This window comes from Dipodomys merriami, unplaced genomic scaffold (genome assembly GCF_024711535.1).
Source record: "Dipodomys merriami isolate MVZ:Mamm:240054 unplaced genomic scaffold, mDipMer1.0.p SCAF_27, whole genome shotgun sequence".
Lineage (NCBI taxonomy): Eukaryota > Metazoa > Chordata > Mammalia > Rodentia > Heteromyidae > Dipodomys > Dipodomys merriami.
In genome coordinates, this window is record NW_027204159.1 from 5,986,006 (window position 1) to 6,011,373 (window position 25,368).

Sequence of the window (25,368 nt, forward strand, 5' to 3'; positions counted from 1 at the left end):
TCTAGGCTTCACTGACCAGAGTGAAGGTTCTTGACTCCCTGTATCACTTCCTGCCAGCTGCTTTGCCATGCCCTAGATTTAGAGGTGAGAAGTGGGGGCCTTGCTCTCTCTTTCCCTCTATTTCATCCTTCCTTCTTTCCCTCCCTCCCTCTCTCTCTCTGTATCTCTCATTCTTTCTTTGTAAACACAATGGAATTTTATTCACCTCCGAAGGAAATGGGACACATGCTATAACACAGCTAAACCTTGAAGACACTATGCTGAGCTGGTCATACAAAAAAGACAAATATTAGGTGGCTCCACTTATGCAGGTACTCAGGTAGGCAAATTCCTGGAGAGAAAGTGGAAGGTGGCTTCCAGGGGCTGGGAGGAGTAGCTGGAGTTAGGGGGAGTACCTAAATCAATTTGGGAAGTGAAGCTGCTCTGGAGATGGATATACTGAAGGTGCACGGTGCACAGCGGAGACAGTGCCACTGAACTGCATATCCACATAGTTACCATAGCCAGCTTTATGCTGTACATACTTTATGACAACTAAAAACAAAGGCTCTCTCACAGTGGAGTTCATAGCCAGCATTGGCAGGGCAAGTCCTCAGGCCTTACTGTTTCTCAGAAAGAGTGACTGAGGAAGCATTGCCAGTTATGGCAGCCCCAGGAGAAGAGAGAAGCTGTCTTTACTGTTCAAAGGGATATGGTGGCATGTGTGGGAGCCTGCCTCACCTACGTACCTAAAAATACCACACCATAGTTGTCTACCTCTTTAACAAAAAAGCAGGTTACACTGTAAAGATAAGATATTAACTTTTAGTGAGATGGTGGTACTTCTTAGCACACTTAAAGCCTTTTTGTCTCATTGAATAATTTTATTTCTATCTATGTGTTAAAATAGACTTGGCCAACACAAATGATAGGATTCAGAAAATAAGATACCAATGGCTGCCAATCAAAAATAAAAGTTAGGGATATAGCTCAGTGGTAGACTGCTCACCTAGCATGTATGAGACATAGCAATACCTTCAAAAAAGAAAAAGAAAGCAACAGAGAAGGAAAGAGAGAGAGGATCCTTAGCCCTCGAAGAGTCTCTTGATATTTGGTTGACTCGAGCCGATATTCTCTCAGAGATGCAGCTGTCATCTCTGACTCCAGAGAGCTTAATTCTTGGCCAGTATTTCCAATCCAAGATTATAGACCCATTAGCTTCTCTCCTCTGGCGGAGGCCTGGGTATCCATTTTTCTATTGACAGCAATTGCCCAAGAGTCCTTGAACAGTTAAGGCCTTATCCCTCACTCAGTCTGAATGGCTGCTACCCATACACACATACACTCATTAATCATGTCATCTGTTCTGTAGGAAACCAAACCTATTATCCATGGCCCCTTTTGCCTACATTCTAGTCCTATAGTCTTTCTCTCTCTTCTCCTTCCCTGCCCCCTCTCTCTAATAGTATTGGAGCTTCAACTCAAGGCCTCTCATTCTCACTGGGCTTTTTCACTCATGGCTGGTACTCTACCACTTGAGCCATGCCTTCAGTTTAGCTTTTTGCTAATTAATTGAAGATAACAGTCTCTTAGATTTGTCTGCCCAAGATGGCTTCAAACTACAATCCTCTGATTCAGTTTTTTAAGTAGTTTGAATTACAGACACAAGCCACCAACACCTGGCTTACAATGTGTCTTAAAACTTATCCTCTGTTATCTATTTAACTTCTTGCCATTCCTTAGGACTTAAATAACACTTTCATCAAGAAATCAGAAGTGCTGAGTGCTCTGAGTCAGTACAATGATGTACTGGTTTTTGCTTTTTTTTTGTTTTTGTTTTTTTTTTTAGGCAGGCTCTCACTAAGTAGTCCAGGCTGGTCTTGAACTATCAATCCTTCTGTCTGTTTTCCCAAGTGCTAGGATTATAAGTATGTACCACCATACCTGGCTACTATATTATAGTTGACTTGAGATGTCCCTGTACTTTCCACTAGACTGTACACTTTCCAGTGGTAAAAGCTGTGTCAGTCTTTTGTTCCTTGTGCTGAACAAACATTTGTTAAATGCATGGATGAATGAATGTGTTTCTAAATTGTCAGTTTATGGAATCCAAACTTGACAGTGTCAACTCCACCCAATTCATCCTATAGAAGAACCTGCTTTCTGAAAAAGAATGTGATGTCAAATATGTAGACATAAGCAAAAAATATACCAAATATGTAGACATAAGCATTTAGATATACATACCAAAAATGTAGACATAAGCATTTAGATATACCTCAAAATGAAAACAGTGATGAATCCCAGATTAATTTAATTTTCTTCTTTTTACTTACCAGCATTTGTTGTTGTTGTTGTTGGTCATGGAGCTTGAACTCTGGGCCTGGGCACTGTCCCTGAGCTCTTCAGTGCAAGGCTAGCGCTCTACCATTTTAGCCACAGTACCACTTCCGGTTTTCTAGTGTTTATTGGAGATAAGAGTCTCACGGACTTTCCTGCCTGGGTTGGCTTTGAACTGTGATCCTCAGATCTCAGCATCCTGAGTAGCTAGGATTACAGGTGTGAGCCACCAGCGCCCGGCTTTACCTGCATTTTTGATATCTATATTTAATGTCTATAGCCTGTCTATATTATTATATATATTATATATTATAAATTATATTGTGTGTAATATATCTATATTATATATGTCTATATTATTATAGCATGTCTATAATCCAAACTACTTAAAAACTGAATCAGAGGATTGCAGTTTGAAGCCATCTTGGGCAGACAAATCTGAGAGACTGTTATCTCTGATTAATCTATGGGATTGTTTTTGTCGTAAGATTGTATAGCCCAGACTGTTTAAATTGGTAATCCTCCTGCCTCTGTCTTCCAAATGTTAGGATTACAGAATTGTGCCACTACTCCCAGCTATACATAACTTATTCTACATAACTATCTTAATTTTGTTTTTTAGCAAATTTTCTTTGCATACCCCTTCACTTTGGGGCTGGAGACATGGATCAATTGGAAAACACCTTCCTGACAAGCATAGGGCCCTGAGTTCAAACCCCAGGACTAGCAAAAACAAAAACAAACATTAAAGCCTCTTTCAAGAAATAATGATAGGGGGCTGGGAAGGTAGCTCAGTGGTAGAGCTCATGCCTTGCATGCCTGAGGCCCTGGGTTCGATTCCTCAGCACCACATAAGCAAAAAGAAAAAAAGCCGGAAGTGGTGCTGTGGCTCAAGTGGTAGAGTGCTAGCCTTGAGCTGAAGAGCTGAGGGACAGCGCCCAGGCCCAGAGTTCAGGCCCCACGACCGGACCCCCCCCAAAAAAATTATAATGATGGGGGGCTGGGAAGGTGGCTCAGTGGTAGAGCGCTTGGCTCAGTGGTAGAGCGCTTGCCTTGCATGCCTGAGGCCCTGGGTTCAATTCCTCAGCACCACATAAGCAGAAAAATCTGGAAGTGGTGCTGTGGCTCAAGTGGTAGAGTGCTAGCCTTGAGCTGAAGAGCTGAGGGACAGCACAGAGGTCCAGAGTTCAGGTACCATGACCGACAAAAAAAGAAAGAAAGAAGAAAGAAAGATAGGGGCTGAAAAGGTGGCTCAGTGGTAGAATGCTTGCCTTGCATACATGAGGCCAGGTTCAATTTCTCAGCACCACATAAGCAGAAAACTGGAAGTGGCGCGGTGGCTCAAGTGGTAGAGTGCTAGCCTTGAGCTGAAGAGCTAAGGGACAGCGCCCAGGCCCAGAGTTCAGGCCCCATGACCACCACCACCAACAACAACAAAATAATGATAAATATGCATTAAGAACCTGTTGTAGATCCAGGTGTGATGGCACATAGCTATAATCCTAGTTCTTGGGAAGCAAAGGCAGGAGCACAAGTTCTAGGCCATCTTGGGTTATTATTAAGATACTGTCTCAAAAAATATGAGACTGTTGTGTCAGTACAGTTTTCTGAGGAAAAAAAAAAAGCAAGATGAGGTAGTTATGTAAGACATTAATTGGGAGAACATTTGTGAAGGATGAAGGGAGAGTAGCAGAAGGTGGTTCTTTAGACTGTGATATGGAGTTGACAATCTGTAAAAGGAGACAGGGTGAAGAAGGATTAATAAGAACTTCAGACAGAAGTGCAGCTCTGAAAATGTCTCTTCAAGGCTAAGCAGGAGTCCCCGGGGTACAGTGGTTCATGCCTGTTATCCTAGCTACTTGGGAAGCACAAAGCAGAAAGCTTGTAGATGTTAACTCAGTGAGTACTGCTACCGGGCACAATAGGGGGCACCTGTTATCCTAGAAAATAGGATGAGTATCTTTGTAAATAGGATTGCAGTCTAGGCTGGCCACTGGCATAAATGTGAAACCCTGTTTGAAAATAACTAAAGCATAAGTGTTGGGGCATAGCTTCAATAGTGGGACATGGCTTCAGTGGTAGAGCATCTGCTTAGCAAGAATAAGGTCCTGAGTTCAAAGTCCTTATTGAAAAAAAAATAAGAGGGCTGGGAAGGTGGCTCAGAGGTAGAGTGCTTGCCTTGCATGTATGAGGCCCTGGGTTCAATTCCTCAGCACCACAGAAGCAGAAAAAGCTAGAAGTGGCGCTGTGGCTCAAGTGGTAGAGTAGTAGCCTTGAGCTGAAGAGTTGAGGGACAGTGCCCAGCCCTGAGTTCAGGCCCCACAACCAACAAAAAAAAAGAAAAAGAAAAAGAAAAAAGAGTCCCTGAGCAAAGAACAAAGATTGCTCATTAGATGAATGAGAAAACAAAATGAGGTCTATGGAGTATTATTCTGCCTTTAAAAGGATAGAAATTCTGACACATGCTACCACATGGATAAAATTCAAAGGCATTATGCTAAGTGAAATGAACCAGTCACAAAGGGATACATAGTGTATGTTTCCACATATATAAGGTACCTCATGTGGTTACATTCATAGAGAGAAAGTAGATAGTGTTGCCAGGGACAGAAGCAGGGGAGGGGATAGTGGGAGTTACTGTTTAATGGAGTTTTAGCTTGGGAAGAGGGGAAAGTTCTAGAGATGGATTTCGGTGATGGTTGCACAATAATCATAATGTACTCAATACCATTGAAGGAGTTAAATGATTTATTTATATTATGTATATTTTACTTTGGTTGCCCCAAAAGGAAGTCCTTTTTTTTTTTTTTTGATATTTTCTTTTTTTTTTAGTACTGGGGTTTGAACCCAGGACGATGCACTTGCTAGGCAAGCACTTTGCCACTGAGCTACATCCTAGCCCAAAAGGAGGTCCTTTGTTGAGTGGAAATAGTCCAATCTAGTGCTCCTGCTATGTGTAGTCATTATCCAGGAGTGGTTTAGGGCAAGGGGTAGGAATATCTGTGGTAGATTTCAAGGTCGCTGAACTCTGTTTCCCACAACTGTTACCTTGAAGGGAAATCTGAGCATTTTAATCCTACTATCTGTGTCAGGTAATGGTTAGGACTTAGTCTGCTTGGATTCAAGATCCAACTTGGACATTTTTTTCTTTATGTGGCCGTGGCCAAATCATTCAGCTTCCCTTTGCCTTAGTGTCTTTATAAAATAGGAGTGAAACCTGGGTGTCAGTGGCCCAGCCTAGCTACTTAGGAGTCTGAGATCTGAGGATTGCAGTTCAGAGCCAGCTAAGCAGGACAGTCTGTGAAATGCTTATCTCCAAGTAACCAGGAAAAAGCCAAAAGTAGAGCTGTGGCTCAAGTGGTAGAATACTAGCTGTAAGCACAAAAGCTCAGGGACAACACATAGGCTCTGAGTTCAAGAAAACAAACATGTTCCCCCTCCCAACAAAATAAAAACAATAAAAGATGCTAGTAGCTACCTTACAGAGTTATTGCATAGATAAACTAATATATGTGAAGATCTTAACACATTGCCTAGCATAAAGTATGCTGAATTTAAGATTTTATTCAGTATTACAATGAAACATGTATTGTGATATAGGTATGAAGATAATGCTTTGGAAAATTTATTTCAGAAGAGCCATATGATTCAGGGAATTATATATTCATGTAGCAATGAGGAAACTGAGGCTCAGGAAAGCCACATAAACAGTAAAAGTGGAGCTCTAAGGAGGTCACAGCTGGTACCATTAAAGTATCCAATTCTACTACCCAACTCCTACTACAAAATGGTACATCCTAGCTGGTCCTTTGCTTGTGACATTGGTCCTGGCTCCTTTCTAAGACAAAGGTTCTCTCCCGGTCCTCATCTTCAGGGATAGATCTTCATCATCATCATTATCACAATTGCCATCATCAGCATCTTCCAAAATGGCTTTATTAAAAGCAACTAATTACCTATTCTGCTCTTCTATATTTTAGACAACAATAATTACAGAGACTTCTAGGAGCTTAGCAACTGAAGCTTAAATGAGCATGTAAAGGGCTCCCAAGTAGCCGAATAAAGGCACAGCTACAGAGTAACATGATCTTGTTGGTATCCCTTTAGGCAGGCTACTGAACCCCTTGAGATCTTTTGAGAGGATGAAACTACTTTCCGTCCCTCTCTCTCTTCCCCAAGTTAAAGATGGAAGGCATGCTTAATGGAGTAGGAAACACTGTACAAACCTTAGCAGGCGCTTCTCTGGACCTCTTTGATGCTGCCAGAGTTAGAAATGTGAATAATTCTGTACTTCTCACATGAGAATTAACTGCCCTATCCCCCTTGGGAATATGTGATGGTGAGAAGCAAGTCAATTCATATTCTTTTGTTCTTCGTTATCAGAATTGAATATGGTGTTATTTTTCTGGTATGGTCCATGGGAAGAGGCTGTTTCTCTACTGTAGGTTTAGGTTTATTTTAACTCCTCCTACCAGTGCCTTAAAAATGATCAGTTTCCTAATTCAAGTTTCTTTGAACCACATCTTGCCAATTGGTCAATCAACAAAAATTAGGCATCTGCTGCATGCTGGTTGCTGTGCTGTGTTTAGTGGTGAGGATGTGAATGGATGTCTTTTAGGAGCTCACAGACAAATGAGATTTGTGTCAGGTAGACAAGCCACTGTAATAAAGTAAGATAAATCTTGACAGGCAGAAGTGTTTACCAGGATTAAGTCTTGGGGAGGATTTCAGAGTCTGGAAAGAAAAGAAAATAAATGGGTAGGAGAGGAAGAAAAGTGGTTTAAATTGAAGATATTAGGGACCTTGATTGGCTACTAAAGGCCTCCATGGACCTTTAGTCCACCAAAGCTCAAAGACTGGGAGTAGAAATGAAATGGGATTAGGATGAGTCTGGAAATATAGCCCAGGGACCATTTATTCACTAAGCACCTGTTATGTTCCAGTCATTATTCCAGTCATAATCAGTGCACAGGCAAGATAGACAAGGTCCTTGCAATCATCCATATCCTACAGAGAAAAAACTAAAAGTATTAAATAGACAAATTATTTTGGGTGGTAATATGTGCTCTGAAGAAATTACAGTAGAATGATGGAATAGTGTGCTCAGGAAGAACATTTTGAAGTGGTAACATCTCAGTTGAGACCTGAATAAGAAGATGCTACCACAAGAAGATATGGAAGGAATGATCCCTATTGGTTAGGGAATAGCTGGTGTAAAGGAGCAGACTCCAAAGGGCCCTGTAGATCACACTAAGTTAAGATTAATCTTGCAACAATGGGACATCATTTGAAGCAGAGAGGATATACCTAGAACACAATTTAATTTAGAAATCTCATGCTGGTTTCCTGAACCTTAGTCTCATTGGAGATATAGACAGTCTCTCTTCTTTTCCCCCAAAACCTAAAGGCTTCTTCAAGGGGAGGGTGGTCAGAAGACATTGCCTAGGTTAAAAGGGTCCTTTTGGTCAACCAAAGTTGAAAGTTCAAAGTGAAAGCCAGTCTGATGAGAATAACTAATTAAACAAATTAATGAGAAGGGGTCAACCAAAGTTGAAAGTTCAAGGTGAAAGCCAGTCTGATGAGAATAACTAAACAAATTAACGAGAAGGGGTGAGTCACTGCTGTCTAAATGGACCTTGCCCTGTACACTGAATTTTTGGTCCACTAGGCAGAGGAAACTGGCTAGTCTCTAGGGCTGCTCAGCACAACAAGCAGATGCCCTGACTTCATGGCTCCTGCTAGTTCAGTAGGAGAGAAGCAGTAATGGGGTGGCCACTGCCCATAAATCTCAAATGGGATTTTACTGAGGGCATAATGTACAATTTCAGTAGGATCTGTTTCACTACATGAGGAGGGGTTGTGCTTCTCTTTCTGCCCAGCTTCCTGTTGGTGGCCAGATCTGTTTCTAATATTCCATCTGTCCAGGTCACTTCCTTGTTTAAAACTGTTCAACAGGCAGGGCGCCAGTAGCTCATGCCTGTAATCCTACCTACCCGGGAGGCTGAAATTGAGGACCATGGTTCAAAGCCAGCCTGTGGAAAAAAGTCCATGAAACTCTTTATTTCCAGTTAACCACCAAAAAACTGGAAGTGGCTCTGTGGCTCAAGTGGTAGAGCGCTAGCCTTGAGCTGAAGAGGTCAAGCCCCACAACTGACACCCCCCCAAAACAAACAAACAAACAACAACAAAAAACCTATTCAACAGGCCAGGCACTGGTGGCTCACGTCTGTAATCCTAGCCACTCAGGAGGCTACAGTCTAAGAGTTGTGGTTCAAAGCTAATCCATGAGACTCTTATCTCCAATAAATCATCTGAAAACCAGCAATAGAACTGTGGCTCAAAGTGGTAGAGTGCTAACCTTGAGCAAAAATCTCAGGGATACTGTTGAGGGCCTTCACTTCAAGATCCAGGACCAACAACAAAAACAAAAAAAAAACAGCAACTGTTCAGGAGTTGCCTGCTGCCCTCAGGATGAAGTTCAAAATAAATTCTTAGTAAGATATAATTCTGAGTTCTCCATTCTCGTTGCACATGTTTCTTCCTTTGGCTGTTCCTCCCACCACAGGACTCATTGTTAGTTGTTCATGCCTCAACTCAAGTATTAGCTTTTCAGTGAAGCCTTTCCTGACCCCCATGCCTAAGGGAACCCTTCTCTTTCCTATCACTACTAACATTGACCTCATTTACAATCACATTGCTCATTCAATTGTTACAGTTTCCCTCTCTAGGATATAGTTTCTTGAAGCCTGCCACTGTATCTCTTGGTTTAGCACAATGTCTGAACACAGTATACTCTAAAATATTTTGTGGCTGGGGGGAGGGGAAGGTGGATGGGAGGTTGGCCCTGAGGCTTGAATTCAGGGCCTGGACACTGTCCTTGAGCTTTTGTGCTCTAGGCTAGTGCTCTACCACTTGAACCATCGCTTTTATGGTGGTTAATTGGAGGTAAGAGTCTAAGGGACTTCCCTGCTTCAAATCACCATCCTCTGATTTCAGCCTCCTAAGTAGTTAGGATTACAGGTGTGAGCCACAGGTATCCAGTTCCAAAATATTTGTTGTTTGAACAAATTAATGGGCAAGTAAATGAATATAAGAAAAGCTTTCAGTGACAGAGGAAAAGTCCTACCAGACATAGGGGCAAACAGGAGAATCAGTTATTGTAATTAAAGAAACAAAGCAGCTGGGGGCTGGGAAGGTGGCTCAGTGGTAGAATGCTAACCTTGCATGCATGAGGCTCTGGGTTTGATTCCTCAGCACCACAGAAGCAGAAAAAGCTGCAAGTGGCACTGTGGCTCAAGTGGTAGAGTGCTAGCCTTGAGCTGAAGAGCTGAGGGACAGCGCCCAGGCCCAGAGTTCATAGAAACCGATGAAGGGAACTAGGATGGAACTGCAAAGTACTGATCTGTGAGCTCAGTCTAGCAATCACTTGGCTGACTCAGCCTGTCAGTGAACCTATAACTAAATTCAATATGGATAAACAAAAGACAAAGTCTACCTGGGCTTCTACTGTCCTGTATTCAGAGTGCATTTATAGGGAAGTATGGAACATACAAATATGGAACTCACATTTGTAATCTTAACTGGAGATTGAAGGATTGTGTTTCAAAGATAGCACAGGAAGAAAAATGAAGGAGACTCTTTACTCCAATTAACCCACAAAAAGTCACAAATGGCAGTGTGACTCAAGTGGTAGAGTGCCAGCCTTGAATGAAAAGGCTAACTGAGGGTGAGGTTCAAGCCCCAGTACCAGCACTAGAATAAAAAGATTTTTTTTTTTTTTTGGGTCTGGTCATGGGGCCTGAACTCTGGGCCTGGGCGCTGTCCCTCAGCTCTTTTAGCTCAAGGCTAGCGCTCTACCACTTGAGCCACAGCGCCACTTCTGGCTTTTTTCTTTTTGCTTATGTGGTGCTGAGGAATCGAACCCAGGGCCTCAGGCATGCAAGGCAAGCACTCTACCACTGAGCCCCCTTCCTAGCCCTAGAAAAAAAAAAGATTTCGATATATCTGCTTTGTTATAACAGTTCTTTATTTCACCAGATTCCTTGGAATTAAAAAAAATTGTCAGTAGGCAACAGAAACAATGAATAAAGACAGATGATTCATTCACCAATACACCTGAAACTAAACTTTATTAATTTAATTGGTTTATATTATGGTGCAACTATTACAATTCCTATTTTGATAGCCTTTTCACACCTATGAAAATTTGAAAATGCCAGACAAAAAGAGAATTTTCAGACTGGTGAATACAGAAAGCTAGGTTTTCATAATAAAGCCCACTGATACTTTAAACTGAGAAGAAGGAGGGGAAAAAGCACAACCTTGCTCCTCCATCTCCATCTTGTTCCCCTTTTGAAGGGATGTGTTTTTAGATGTAATTTTGCTCTGTTGTCACAGTCACTAGCTTTTTTTCCCAACAGGTTCTCTTTCCTCCTTGTTATCAACAAAAATATGAAGATGAAAGGGGCTGGAAGCATTTGTTTTTATATATACACCTTTGATCATACCAGAGAGGAAAGAATCATGAACAGCACTGCTGAATGATTTTAAGAACCAAATTTTGATTCCAGTTTTTGTAAGGAAGATGAATAGCATGGATAAAGAAAAATGCATACATCTTTCACAGATGTCAAGGGCCCAAGTTTGATTCTTTTTATTTAAAATTTAACTCACAGGTTAAAAACAGTGCTATCTTCTGTTAGAAGAGACCTGAGAGGGATGCATATAAACTTCTTCCCAAACCCTTTCTAAAGAGCCTTTACTTGTCAGACTGCTTGAAGCTGTGCTTCATAGTAAAGATGAAGTGTGTATGACACAACAACAGGGTATTTAAATGATCTCCATCAGGGTTTAGTTTTCTCAGGAAAACAATTTGAATATGGCTTTACAACACAGATTTTTAAAAAGGGACATTTCAGAGGTTAGAAGGTAATAAAGAGCATGGTTCTAGATCTTGGCAGATCTGTCCCATACTTTGATGTGACCTAAGTCTGTTTTCTCACAGAATGAAGAGTACAACATTAACTATTTTAGATGAACTAGGAAGCTGTAGTCTGGGAGTATGCCTTGGAGTACCTGCCTAGCAATCACAAGCCAATGACTTCAAACCCCATTATTGCCATGTGGGGACCAAATATGAAGCTCTTAGCACAAAGATTGGCATATACCAAAGATACAGTAAATATTAGTCATTGAGAAGAGTGAAAGGATTTTTCTTTGGTACTACTATGGTTTGAACTCAAGGCCTCATGCATGCTAGGCAAGTGCTCTATCACTTGAGCCACACTTCCTACTTTTTTAGATCAGTTTGGATGTTTTTGACCAACTCTGGCCTGGACCACAGTGGACCAGGCAATCATTCTACTTATGTCTTTAAAGTAGCTGGAGTTACAGGTGTGAGCCACTGTACCTGGCTGGCCTCAATCAATTTTAAGCTTATCTTACTGTTCTGTTTTCTGCTCAGGCTTAGACTAGGTATTAGTAATTCTCATCTCTGGTTGCACATTAAAATCACACAGGGATTTTTTTTTTAATGCTAAGTCTCTACTCAAGAACAATTGATTCTAGCTGGTGGAGGTGATGTTGGGTATCATAATTTTTTAAAAGCTCTTCAGTGATGTGTGTGTGTGTGTTTGTGTGTGTGTGTGTGTATGTCCTGGGGCTTGGACTCAGGGCCTGGACACTGTCCCTGAAATTTTTGTTCCAAGTTAGTGGTCTACTACTGGAGCTATCTTGCCAAACCCTTTCTTATCTGTGCTCTGCTTAGCTCAATAGCAACCCAACCACAGAATTTGAGACTCAGGCTTTCAAATTTGCTTATTTGATCTAGAATCAGACTCATTCTCCTCTCCTCTTCATTTACATCTCATTCATTAATCTTTTGTTTTCAATTTTTTTCATTCACTCTTTTTCATTCAGCCAATATGTAGTGAAGAATATATATATGAAACACTGTTCCAGAGATATGTAACATGAAAAAAATAGATTAAAAAATATAGCTTGGGCTGGGAGGTTGACTCAGTGGTAGAATGCTTGTCTCGTATGCATGAGGCCCTGGGTTCGATTCCTCAGCACCACATAAGCAGAAAAAAAAATCCAGAGTGGTGCTGTGTCTCAAGTGATAGGGCTTTAGCCTTGAGCTGGAGAGCTGAGGGGACAGTGCCCAGGCCGAGTTCAGCCACCACTACTGAAAAAAAAAATTATATATATATATATATATATATATATATATATATATATATATATATATATATATATATAGCCTACCTATGGCTTGAATTCTAGTGGAAGGAGAAAAGACAAAGCAATGAACTGAATATGAAAAAAAAAAAATGTCTTAGGGGGGCACCGTGGCTCACGCCTATAATCCTACCTACTCTGGATACTGAGATCTGAGAATCACAGTTCAAAGCCAGCCCAGGCAGGAAAGTCCGTGAGACTCTTATCTCTAATAAATCACTAGAAAACCAGAAGTGGCCTGTAGTAGAGCACTAGCCTTGAGCTGAAAAGCTGAGGGACAGCACCCAGGCTCAGAGTTCAAGCGCCAGGACCGACAAAAAAAAGTCTTTATATATAACATGAGTGATTAAAATGTATTTGAAAAATGGACTTTATATATGACAGGAGTTATAATTTTAGAGTGTCTAAGAAACATCACTGAGACAGTAACATCTGAGTAAAGACCTAGCAGAAGGAAGGGAGTGAGTCAGGCAGAAAGGAAAGGCCCTAAGGCAAAATCCTGTGTGATGTAGTTCTGGAATAGTAAAGAGGTCACTGTGTCATCTAAGTGTGTGGGGCTAGGGGTATGAGCTCTAGAGGCCCTTATAAGGACCTTAGCTTTTAACTCTGATGGAGATGAAAACCATGAGAGTTTTAGGTTGAGTAGGAGAGACATGTTTGGACATTTTGATAGGCTTACTCAGGCTGTTGAACTGAGACCAGACTGAATGAGGCAAGGGAAGAAGTAGGGAGTCCAGTTAGAACTTCTTATAAAATTCAGGCTAAGAGATGATGACTGCTTATTTTAAGGTGGAAACAGCAGAGATTGGTGGATTCTGAAAATATTTGGAAGGAATCAGATGTAAAATGTATGAGAGGAAAAGAAAAACACTCAAGGATGACTCCAAGGTTTTGAAAATTGGAATTGTCATTCAAGGAAATGAAGAAAATGTGTGATCAGCAGGTTGGATAGAGGTATCAGGAAATCAGTTTGAACATAGAGACGTGTATATGTCTAGATGCCTATGAGATATCCAAATAGGGAAGATATCAAGTAGGGAGCTTGATTGGTGTAGAATTCAGTGAAATGGTACAGACTAAAGAAATAAAATTGGAGCCGGGCGCTGGTGGCTCATGCCTGTAATCCTAGCTACTCAGGAGGCTGAGATCTGAGGATCTCGGTTCAAAGCCAGCCCGGGCAGGGGAGACCTTGAGACTCCTATCTCCAATAAACCACCAGAAAACCGGAAGTGGCGCTGTGACTCAAGTGGTAGAGCACTCGCCTTGAGCTGAAGAGCTGAGGGACAGCGCCCAGGCCTAGAGTTCAAGCCCCGTGACTGACAAAACAAACAAACAACAACAACAAAAGAAAAAACTGGATTTGTAAACATAATTAGAGCCCAAAAGTTAGACAGGAACATCAATATTTGACAGCACATAGAAAGAGAGGGAATGGAGTCTGAGGACACTTTGATAGTAGTGCTTAAGCTTTTTGATCTCTCTTCTCTTTTATCCCCCTATGCCAGTGCTGGAGCTTGAACTCAGAGCCTTGAATTCTCAGTGTTTTCACTCATGGCTAGAACTCTACTACTTGAGCCATTCCTCCAATTCTGGCTTTTTGCTGGTTAATTAAAGAGTCTTTTGGATATGTCTGCAGGGGCTGGTTTTAAACCTTGATTCTCAGATCTCAGCCACGTAGGTAAGATTGTAGGCATGAGATAGCCAGCTGTTTTTATTACCTTTCTTCATATTACATTTTAAGTGTAGGGTAGATATAAGTCCGTTTTTGCCAGATTTTAATCACTTCCTTAGGCACAGTAACTGATTTGGATATAATGCTTCACTTTTTCTCTTGTAAACTTGTTAGTTTCTCAGAAGTGGGGAACAGATTCCCCTCAGTTTAAGCAGCATACTGCTATCACCTGGCCTTTCTTCTTTCAAAATCTTGCATTAAAAATACTTTATTGTTAGTGTAGAGGTAATGTACAGAGGGGTTACAGTTACGTAAGTTAGCTAATGAGTACATTTCTTTTTGAACCACGTCACCTCTTCCCTCCTGTCCCCATATGTAAGTTGTATAGTTCATTTCCCTCTCACATAGTGTTTAGTGAATAACACTGCTGTTTTTGTTTGCCCTTTGAAAACCCTGCATTTTTATCTTTATGAAAAATTAAATTGCTGGTCTTCAGTAAAGTAATGAGTAATAAAAAAAATATATGGAGTAAGTAGTGGTGGTGGGCAAGATGTAACTACTCTGGGCGAAAGAGACTATATGAGTAAAGACTTTGAAGCCACAAACAGAATGGAATAGGTGGTAGTGGAGCTAGGGATTAAATCAGGCCTTACATATTCAGCAAGCTCTGTATGATTGAACCATATCCCTAACCCTGTGTGTGTGTGTGTGTGTGTGTGTGTGTGTGTGTATTATATATAACATATATATGCATATATGTGTATATATATATGCATATGTTTTTGTTGTTGTTGTTGGTTGTGGGGCTTGAACTCAGGGCCTGAGTGCTGTCCTTCAGCTCTTCAGCTCAAGGCTAGTGCTCCCACTTGAGCCACAGCACCACTTCTGGTTTTCTGGTGGTTAATTGGAGATAAGAATCTCATGGACCTCAGATCTCAGCCTCTTGAGTAGCTAGGATTACTGGTGAGAGCTTTCTTTTAAAAGTTGTTCTCTCCTGACTTCAAGGTCTGATTGCCTATTTTAAAAAATTTTCCTTGTTTCCATTTCCTGGAGTCATTTTGATAAATATTATTTTATATGACTAGATGCAGCCAGGGCTAGCTTTGAACCGTGATCCTCAGATCTCAGTCTCCTGAGTAGGTAGGATTCCAGGTGGGAGCCACCGGCGTCTGGCAGGTAGTGTGTCTTTGTATTCCTAAGAATATCCTCCTTTGATCTCACTGTTTTGATTTCCTTTTTTTTTTTTTGTGGGTCATGGGCTTGAACTCTGGACCTGGGCTCTGTCCCTACGCTCAAGGCAAGCACTCTACCGCTTGAGCCACAGTGCCACTTCCGGTTTTCTAGTGGTTTATTGGAGGTAAGAGTCTGACGGAGTTTCCTGCCTGGGCTGGCTTTGAACCAAGAGCCTCAGATCTCAGTCTCCTGAGTAGCTAGGATTACAGGCAGGAGCCACTGGCGCCCTGCTTTGATTTCCTTTTGTTAGCATCCTTAACTAGCAGAAACCCATGGTTCTTTGAATTACAGTGTGCACATTCACCCACAGAGGCTCACTGGGTGCTCTCTAGGGTGGGCATTGTGTTAGATGTTGAGTAGTAGAGTGCAAATATGTTGAGGAAAGGTCTCCCACGCACCTACTCAACGTTCAGCACAAAGCCAACAGTAGATATTGTTATCTTGCTCTAATTTGGATTTGCAGGCCAATACTTACACCAATCAACCCTTAGCCCAGGATTAATAGTGTTGTCTTTTTCTTTGAGACAGAATCTTACTGTGAAGCCCAGACGGCTTGAATTGGTAATCCTCTTGCTTGTGTCTGGAGTGCTGGGATTATAGATGTAGTCACCACCAGCTAATATTACGTAGGCTGAATGTGAGTTTATAAATTTTCTCTTTTTTTGCTTAAATAGAAACACTTAACTTTAATTTTGCTTTTTATTTTCTTTATTAGTTTACATTAGTTATACAGAGAGATTTCACACACATATATCTTTTACATAACTAGATAAACAGTTAAACACAACATGAATTTAAGGGACAATGTAAGAGGAGACAGGAAAGGGGGAAGGGAAAAGAATAACAGAGAACAATACATGTTGAAAGAGGATGAACATGATTGAAATAGATTGTTTGCAACTATGAAAACAGAAAAAGGAAACTTGCTGAAATTATTTTTCTTTTTAAAAAATTAAGTAGTTGCACAAAAAACAGGTTTGTTTAATCAGTTTATAAATAATCAGTTTATAAATAATCAGTGTTACCTCTTTCATCATTCTCCATCTTTTCCAACCCTAATCATATCCCAAGTTATAAGATTTAATTTTTCACACATTGGATATGTACCAAACACATTTCAGAGTTCTGGTATTGTTTTTGTTTAGTCTGTTAGCTGTTACACTCCTTGAATCCTGCATATATCATACTTCCAATTTTTTTTTTGTTTTTGCTTTGTAGTTTTTTGTTTTGGAATATTCGCCAAGAAGATAAGAAATAAAATTACCTAATTGGCAATTTTGTGTGTGTGCCTCGGTACTGGGCACTGAATTTAGGACCTTGAGATTTTGCTTAGCTTTTTCACTCAAGGCCTTTGAGCACCGCTTCCACTTCCAGGAACAGGAGGGAGTTGGGTTCTCCGCCTGTTGATTAAGGGGCCGGGTTAAGTGATTTTTTTTGGACGATTCTCCTTAACTTTAGACCAGAGGTCTTGAGAATCGGAATCTAGTTTCACTCCGCCCTCAACTTTGAAAGTTTTATTTACCCTCCGTTCCTTCCGCGATGCCAGGGGCTGGGCCCGGAGCATTAATTACTCCTCGGATTGAGGGACTGAATGACACTTCTAGGACCCTATCAGTCACAGCCGTCCCAAGGCTTCCGTGGAGGGGCGGGGCTAGGCGAGGCCGCGCCCCGAGACTCACCTGCGCTGGGAGCCCTGACTCACCTGCCCTCCCTAAGCCCGGACTCCCGGCTGTTCCAGGAGTCAGCGCTCCTCCCCCGTTTCGGGTGGTCACTCCGGGCCTGAGTGCTCACTTAGAACCTGGGATGGAGTAATTCTGGGGTCAGGGGCAGGAAGGCATAGGTCCCTTGGGGGTCTGGCCGGGCTTGGCCAAGTCCTCGGCGGTGGGGCGCGGCCCGAGTGCGCGGGTCGCGAAAGGTCAGGGAAAGCGGGGAAGGCGGCGTCGGGAGGCGTCGGGAAGAGCGCGCGGAGGGAGGTGCCGGGAAGGGCGGGCGGGGCGCGGGCCGCGGGCGGGGGGCGGGCGAGGGGCGGGGGCGCCTGGCGGCCCATTTCCTCCTTGGAGCCGGACGGGAGGGAGACAAAGCGGCGGCCGTCGGCTTCGCGCCTCTGGACTCTTTCTGCGCTCGCCCCGCTCGCCGCAGGTAACTCTTCGCCCCCCTTGTCCCCCTCTTGGCGCGGGTTCCCCACTCGGGTGAGGGGCTCCCCAGACCGGCCACCTCAACTCGGGCCTCCGAGGGGCTGGCTGGGCCGGTCTGTCCAGCGTCCAGCCGGTGGCGGCCTCCCCCTCTGGGCCGGGCCTGGGCCTGGGCCTGGGCGAGCGGGCGGGTGGGTGGGGCCCGCTTTTCCCGGCGCCGGACAAGTTGAGGGGCCGCGGCGACTGGAGGAGAGACGTTGCGGGCCCGGCGCCGCCGCTGCGCCGCCGCTCAGAAAACTTTCTCCCGCTTTCTAAACTTTGTTCTTGGGGCCCGAGCGCGCGCTGGCTCCGCGCCGCGCTCCCGGCCCCGTTCCCGGCCGGTGACACGTCCGTGCCAGCGCCAGGTCCCCAGGCGGGCGTGCCCGCACTGTGGAGTTTTCCGGGGCGGCGATTGTCTGGGTTAGCGCCGGCTGCTCCCCTCCCCCCCAGGCCCGCCCCGCCACCGAGCCTTCCCCGTGTGCGGGGCCGGACGTTGGCTGGGTTGGCGTTCCCGCATCCTAGGAGGTGAGAGCCGCGAAGCTTCCTTTTCCCGGGTGCGGTGCGCCACGCCCGTGGGGACTTTTGACGTCTACCAGCTTGACCTTTACTTTGAAATTACTCAGCCGTCTCTGATTGTACTCACGTCACTCTTAGCCCTAGTTTTCGAGAGTGACAGTAAACTCTTGTTGATTATGGGTGTTTTTTCTTTTGTTTTTGGAGAGAGTCTCGCTGTGTAGTCCTTGCGGCATGGGACTCAGGATATTCCTAGCACAGCCTCCCGAGTGCTGGGATTACAGGTGTGCACCATTACTTAACCTCTCGTTTACTTTTACTGTAGCTGTACTGGGGCTTGAACTCAGCCCTCCCACTAGTTACGCCGGCGCCCAACCATTTTAGCCACGCCCCCAGCCCCTGTTGTTGACTTTTAAAGGAGTCTCTGTAAGTGAAGAACTTGGAAAAAATGTTGACTGACTGTCTAACCTTGCTTGGCAGTTGAGTCTGGCGATTGGCTCTTGGTTTAAGCCAATATATATATGTGGAATAAATTATTGTACTGTGACAGGAGTTTTGATGAGAATAGTTTGTGTTTAGCAGTGAATTTTAAAGACTGCAAGGTAGATGCTACTTTAAGAAATGCAATTTGTAAATACTTTGTTCTACTTAAGGAATTAGTGAGAGAACCTCTCCAACTATTTGCCTCAGCTTTTAAGTTAGAAAATGTTTTTATCTTCTTTCTTTGAGAATTCATAGGAATTGGAATATGATCTTGGCTTGTTAAACCTCACAGAATACTGGAGGAGACATGCCCAGCTGTAATACAGGGCATAATGCTATAATGCCTAATCACCGTAACTATATACTGAGCTAACACAAACGGTGACTTTTTTTTTTTGGTCGGCCGTGGGGCTTGAACTCTGGGCCTGGGCGCTGTCCCTCAGCTCTTCAGCTCAAGGCGAGCGCTCTACCACTTGAGCTACAGCGCCACTTCCGGTTTTTTCTGGTGGTTTATTGGAGATAGGAGTCTCACGGTCTCTCCTGCCCGGGCTGGCTTTGAACCGCGGTCCTCAGATCTCAGCTTCCTGAGTAGCTAGGATTACAGGCGTGAGCCACCAGCGCCCGGCAAACGGTGACTTTTTTAAAGACAACTTCTTTTGTAGTACAGGCTGAACTTAAATATTGATCCTCCTATCTCAGCTTCTTGAGTGCTCAAGCATCTGCCACTACAACTGGCTGGGTCACATCTTAAATTGTACAACAGAAGAAATGTGGTAGTGTGGAGGGGGATAAAATTCATATGTATAAATCTGGAAAGGGTTCTAGGATCTGGTGGCATTTGAAATGGATGAAACATGAGTTGAAGTTCGTCATATGAAAGAAGTTGTGGAAAGCATATATGTGAAGTTTTAGTATCATTTCTGGTTTTCCTTTACTTTTGGTTTCTCTTTCCTATTAGTCCCTCTGTCTTGTAATAGGGTCTTAACCTAAATATCTTGGTTTCCATACCATTCATATAATATTTATTACCTTTGCTCCCATGAATAACATCTCATTATGTATACTGACTTAGTGATGAGAAGGCTCTCTTCCTTTTAGTTGAGAATCATGGTTCTAGGCCTTTATTACCAGACCTAAGTGCTAACATCTTCCTATGTTGAGTACAGATGTCTCTCCTGACCCACATGATCACCTGTGTCCTGGAAAGTTCCTTAGTTCTCCCATGGGCTTCTCAAACTTACTATGTCCAAAATGAGGACCCCCCCCCCCTGGAGGGGGCTCTAAATGAAATGGAGATCCCAAATTACTTGTAGAATCATGCAATTTGAGAAAATAACAGTGTGGGACTTGACCTTGACCGATAGCTCTGCCTGTTGGTAGTAGTGATGTATATGTACTGACAAAGGTGTAGACAGATGGAATATAGGAACCACTGTAAGTGAATTAAGGGTCTGAAAAATTTGGAAAGACTCCACAGTTTTAGAGGACCTGTTTAGCTTGATTGCCATTGGGGAGGAGATACCTGACATGGGATCCAGGGATGACAGAGATCATGTCACAGGTAGTTGTGGGGATTTTATTTTAAAGCTGTAAGAAGTCTCTTGAGTTGATGCTCGGATAAGCTTTTTCTTTTCTTTTGTCTTGTCTTTGTTTGTTTGTTTGTTTTTGGTGGTCCTGAGCCTTTTTGTGCTCAAGACTAGCTCTCTACCACAGCGCCACTTCTGTTTTTTTTCTGAGAACAGTAGTTTTTTGGAGAAGAGTCCCATGGACTTGCTTCCTGGGCTGGATTCAAACTGTCCTCAGCCTCCTGAGTAGCTAGGATTACAGGTGTGAGCTACCAGGCATTTGGCTCCGATAAACTTTTTTTTTTCTTTTTTTTTTTGGGTCCGGTCATGAGCCTTAAACTCTGGGCCTGGGCGCTGTCCCTCAGCTCTTCAGCTCAGGGCTAGTGCTCTACCACTTGAGCCACAGCGCCACTTCCGGCTTTTTTTCTTTTTGCTTATATGGTGCTGAGGAATCGAACCCAGGGCTTGCAAGGCAAGTGCTCTACCACTGAGCCACCTTCCCAGCCCTCCGATAAACTTTTTAAAAACTCTAATGCTTAGAGAAGTCTTGTATTTGTGTGCATGGACAAATTACCGCTTGAGCAAGGACGATCTTAGAGGTAAAAGTGATAAGGATGAAGAGAATTGAATTTTGGAGAAATGAGACAGGCTATGTCTTGGCTTTCTTCCTCCTACCTCAACACTTAGTATTTTCATTTTTTTAATATATTTTTTTATTGTGAAGATGCTGTATAGAGGGTTTATAATTTCAAGGTAATGAGTACATTTCCTATTGAGCATTGTTGCTCTTTCTTTCCTTTCTTTCTCTCTCTGTCTTTCTTTTCTTTCTTTCTTTCTGTCTGTCTGTCTGTCTGTCTGTCGTGAGCTTGAACTCTGGGCCTGGGTGCTATCCCTCAGCTCTTCAGCTGAAGGTGAGTGCTCTACCATTTGAGCCACAGCTCCATTTCTGGTTTTCTGAATGGCTTATTGGAGATAGAGTCTCACAGACTTTCCTGCCCTTGCTGGCTTTGAAACATGATCCTCAGATCTCAGCCTCCTGAGTAGCTAGGATTAGTGTGAGCTACTGGCGCCTCCCCTCTCCTCTCCTCCCCTCCCCCCTTCCCTCTCCTTGCTTCCTTGCTTTTTTTCTTTCTACCTTCCTTCTCCTTCCTTTCCTCCTTAATTTTTTTCTCTCTCCCAACCCCCCCACCCCCATTTTTTTTTTTTTTGGGTTTGGTCTCAGGGCCACATGCCTGTTAGGTAGCTCTGTAACCACTCCGCTCTTTTTCTCTTTTTATTTTTCAGGTAAGGGCTCAAGTTTTTGCCTTGGTGAGCCTTAGACACAATCTTCTTTCCTATACCTCTCATTAACTGGCACCACAGATATGTGCCATCACAGCCTGGTTTGTTGAGAGGGGATCTTGTTTAACTCTGTCTAGGTTTGCTTTGTTCAATCCTTCTGATTTCCATTTCCCAAGTATCCAGGATTATAGGCGTGAGCCATCGTGCACAGCCTTCATTCTTTAAAATCTACATGCTACTGCCTCTTCATCTCAATGTGTTTTGAGTATTTCTTTTTCTTTTTTTTTTTTGCCCATCCTGGAGCTTGAACTCAGGGCCTGGGCACTGTCCCTGAACTTCTTTTGCTCAAGCCTAGCACTCTACAGTGCCATTTCTAGCTTTTTCTGTGTATGTAGTACTGAGAAATTGAATTCAGTGTTTTGTGCATGCCAGCAAGCACTCTACCACTAAACCACATTGCCAGTCCCTCTTGTATAGCTTTTATACCTTGTATGCCTTTTGTACCTTGTATACTTTTTGCATTTTTCATAATGTTTGGCAAATATTTTTGTAGATGAGTTCCAGTTCTGTCTTTTTGGAAGTGGGGTCTAGTCTTATTATTTTTTTGTTGTCATAACTGAATTCAGGACCTGTTTCTTGCTAGGCAGAGGCTCTACCAATTGAATCATGTCCTTCAGCCTTTAGGCTTTTATCTGTTTTTTTGCTGGTCCTGGGGCTTTGCTGGTATACTACCACTTGAGCCTAACTTTAACTTTTTGTCTGGTCTGGCTTGGAACCATTATCCTCAGATCTCACCCTCTGGAGTAGTGACATAGGTGTGTGATACTACAGGTGTATAGCACAGTGCCTAGTCTACTTTTAGTTTTTAATCTCAGGATCTGGAACGTTGCAATTGTTCGTTTGCCTGATTAGCTTGAACTTTGATCCTCACTGCTGAAAAGATCTTTAATCTATCTGAAATTCTAAAGTTTGTAGTTGCATTTGATACATGATATACTCACTATCTGCTTTTTTTTTTTTTTTTAAAGGCAGAATCTTACTATGTAGCTGGTACAGGACTCACTTTGTGATCCTCTTCCCTCAACTTCCTGAGTGCCGGTTATTACTGGTATTCCACACTTCCACATTTGGCTATCCCTCCTTTTTTTTTTTTTTTGCCAATCATGGGGCCTGAACTCTGGGCCTGGGTGCTGTCCCTCAGCTCTTCAGCCTCAAACCTAGCGCTCTACCACTTGAACCACAGCACCACTTCTGGCTTTTTCTGCTTATGTGGTGCTGAGGAGTTGAACCCTGGGCCTCATGCATGCGAAGCAAGCACTATACCACTGAGCCACCTTCCCAGCCCTTTATTCCTCCTTTTTTGTGGTAAAATACACAACAAATTTTCCATTTCAAACTTTTATTATCTTTTTTTTTTTTTTGTCCTTCGTGGGGCCTGGACTCTGGGCCTGGGCGCTGTCCCTCAGCTCTTCAGCTCAAGGCTAGCACTCTACCACTAGAGCCACAGTACCACTTCCAGCTTTTTCTGCTTATGTGGTGCTGAGGTATCGAACCCAGGGCCTCATGCATGCAAGGCAAGCACTCTACCACTGAGCCACCTTCCCAGCTCCATTTCAAACTTTTAAAAGTATATACTTCAATAGCATTAATTAAATTCACATTATTATACAATCATTATCCTCTATCTTCAGAACTTTTTTTCTTATTTATACAAACTGAATTCTTTCTCTTTAAACAATAACTTCTCATTTCCTTTCTCCCTTGCCTTTGCAACTACTATTCTGTTTTTTTTCTCTTTGAATTTGATTTTTTTTTAACCTCAAAAGACAAACATATGGCATGTCTTTTGCTGACTGGCTCAACGTTATCTTTCAAATTTTATCCATGTTGTAGCATGTATCAGAATTTTCTTTCTAAGATTGAAAAATGTGACATTTATTCGTCTGTTGATGGACACCTGAGTTATATCTCGTGGGTGTTTAAATAACATGGGTATACAGATAGCTGTTGAGTTCCTGCTTTGATTTTTCTTTTGGTAAATAGACCCAGTGGAATTGCTGGATCACACAGTATTTCTTTTAGTATTTTCACGAACCACCATGGTGGTGGTGTTGGGTGTTATTGTCATCTTCTCCCCCTTCCCCTCTCTTTCTTCCCCTTCCCCTCTCTTTCTTCCCCTTTCCCCCCAGAGGCTTGTATTCAGGGCCTCATATTCATATTCTCACTTGGCTTTGTTATTTTACTATCTGAACCATACATCCAGTGTGGCATTTTGCTTGTTAATTGGAAGTAGCCTTGACTTTTCTGCCTGGGCTGGGCTTTTCTACTTGGGCTGGTTATGATTCTCTGGATCTTAGCCTCCTAGGTAGCTAGATTATAGGTGGGAGTTGCTACTTGCACTTGTATTTTCTGTTACAGGTGCACTATTTTGTGTTCCCACCAGCAATGCATTTACCAATGGTTCTAGTTTTTTCACATAGCCATTTTTTTTTTTTTTTTAATGATCACCATCCTCATGGATTGGGGCTGTTTTTCGTTTTTGTTTTGTTTTTTTTTTTGGTCCGGTCGTGGGGCCTGAACTCTTGGCCTGGGCGCTGTCCTTCAGCTCTTCAGCTCAAGGCTAGCGCTCTACCACTTGAGCCACAGCGCCACTTCCGGCTTTTTTTTCTTTTTGCTTATGTGGTGCTGAGGAATCGAACCCAGGGCCTCAGGCATGCAAGGCAAGCGCTCTACCACTGAGCCACCTTCCCAGCCCATTTTTGTTTTTTTTTTTACTTGCCGGGCCTCACTTGTTTGGAACTCTACTACTTGAGCCACACCCTAATCTGGCATTTTTGCTAGTTAATTAGAGGTGGAATCTTGTAGACTTTTCTGCTCCAGCTGGCTTGAGTCTTGCTTCTATAGGTCTCAGCCTCCTCAGTAGTAGTTAGAATTATAGGTGTGAACCAATGGCCCTTGGCTGGTTTGTTTATTCATTTATTTTTATTTTTTTTGTCGGTTGTAGGGCTTGAACTCTGGGCCTGGGCACTGTCCTTCAGCTCAATGCTAGCGCTCTACCACTTGAGCCACAGCACCACTTCCCGTTTTCTGGTGGTTTATTTGAGATAAGACTCTCAAGGACTTTCCTGCCTGGGCTGGCTTTGAACCATGATCCTCAGATCTCAGTCTCCTGAGTAGCTAGGATTACAGGTGTGAACCACTAGTGCCTGGTTATTTTTTTTTTTGTCAGTTGTGGGGCCAGAACTCTGGGCCTGGGTGCTGTCTCAGTTCTTCAGCTCAGGCTAGCCTCTACCACTGAGCTACCTTCCCAGCCCGTCTTTTTATTTTTTAGGCAGGGTTTTTAAGTAAAAATTTTTTTTGTTATTATGAGAAATATTTTTTATTGAGGAGTGATTTCTAAGGCATCATCTTGAGTTTCCATAAAAATAGAACCTTCCATTTCAGAAAGTGTCAGCAAGAGGGCCAGGCTCCAGGTGCAGTTGTTTTTCCTGTTCATAGATCAAATTTGAACTCTTTTATTTGAATCTCTTGCTCTTCCAAATCCAAAGGTTTTTTCAGGGGCTGGAACTATAACTTCATCTTCATTTTCATGTACAAAACTACAGATCATGTTGGGTCTATAGGAGAAGTCATTTTCCTTCATTTGCAGCCATTCTACTCCACCTATATTTTCTTCTCCTTTTCTGTCAGAAGAGTTCTTGTCATGCTGAGCTTCTTCATTGTATGGCATTTATATTTTAGTAGTATTTTATCATTGCCTTCTGCATCCACATGTTTAACATTTTCTTCAAATATAACACAGGTAATAGGCAGGGTTTTACTATGTATCCCAGGATGGCCTCCCATCTTATTTTATTTCTCTCTCATCCTCTGGAGTGCTCCGGTTACAGGT

At 42.8% G+C, this 25,368-nt stretch overlaps 1 protein-coding gene across 1 annotated transcript in view; it reads left to right on the forward strand.

Annotated features, from left to right (window-relative positions):
• Positions 1 to 17,495: 17,495 nt before the first annotated feature.
• Positions 17,496 to 25,368, forward strand: part of Ctnna1 (catenin alpha 1) — a 150,004-nt gene continuing 142,131 nt past the window's right edge. Inside the window, exon 1 of the mRNA XM_070036108.1 lies at positions 17,496 to 17,602. The gene's annotated coding sequence lies outside the window, so the exon portion shown is untranslated. The remainder of the gene's footprint in view (positions 17,603 to 25,368) is intronic.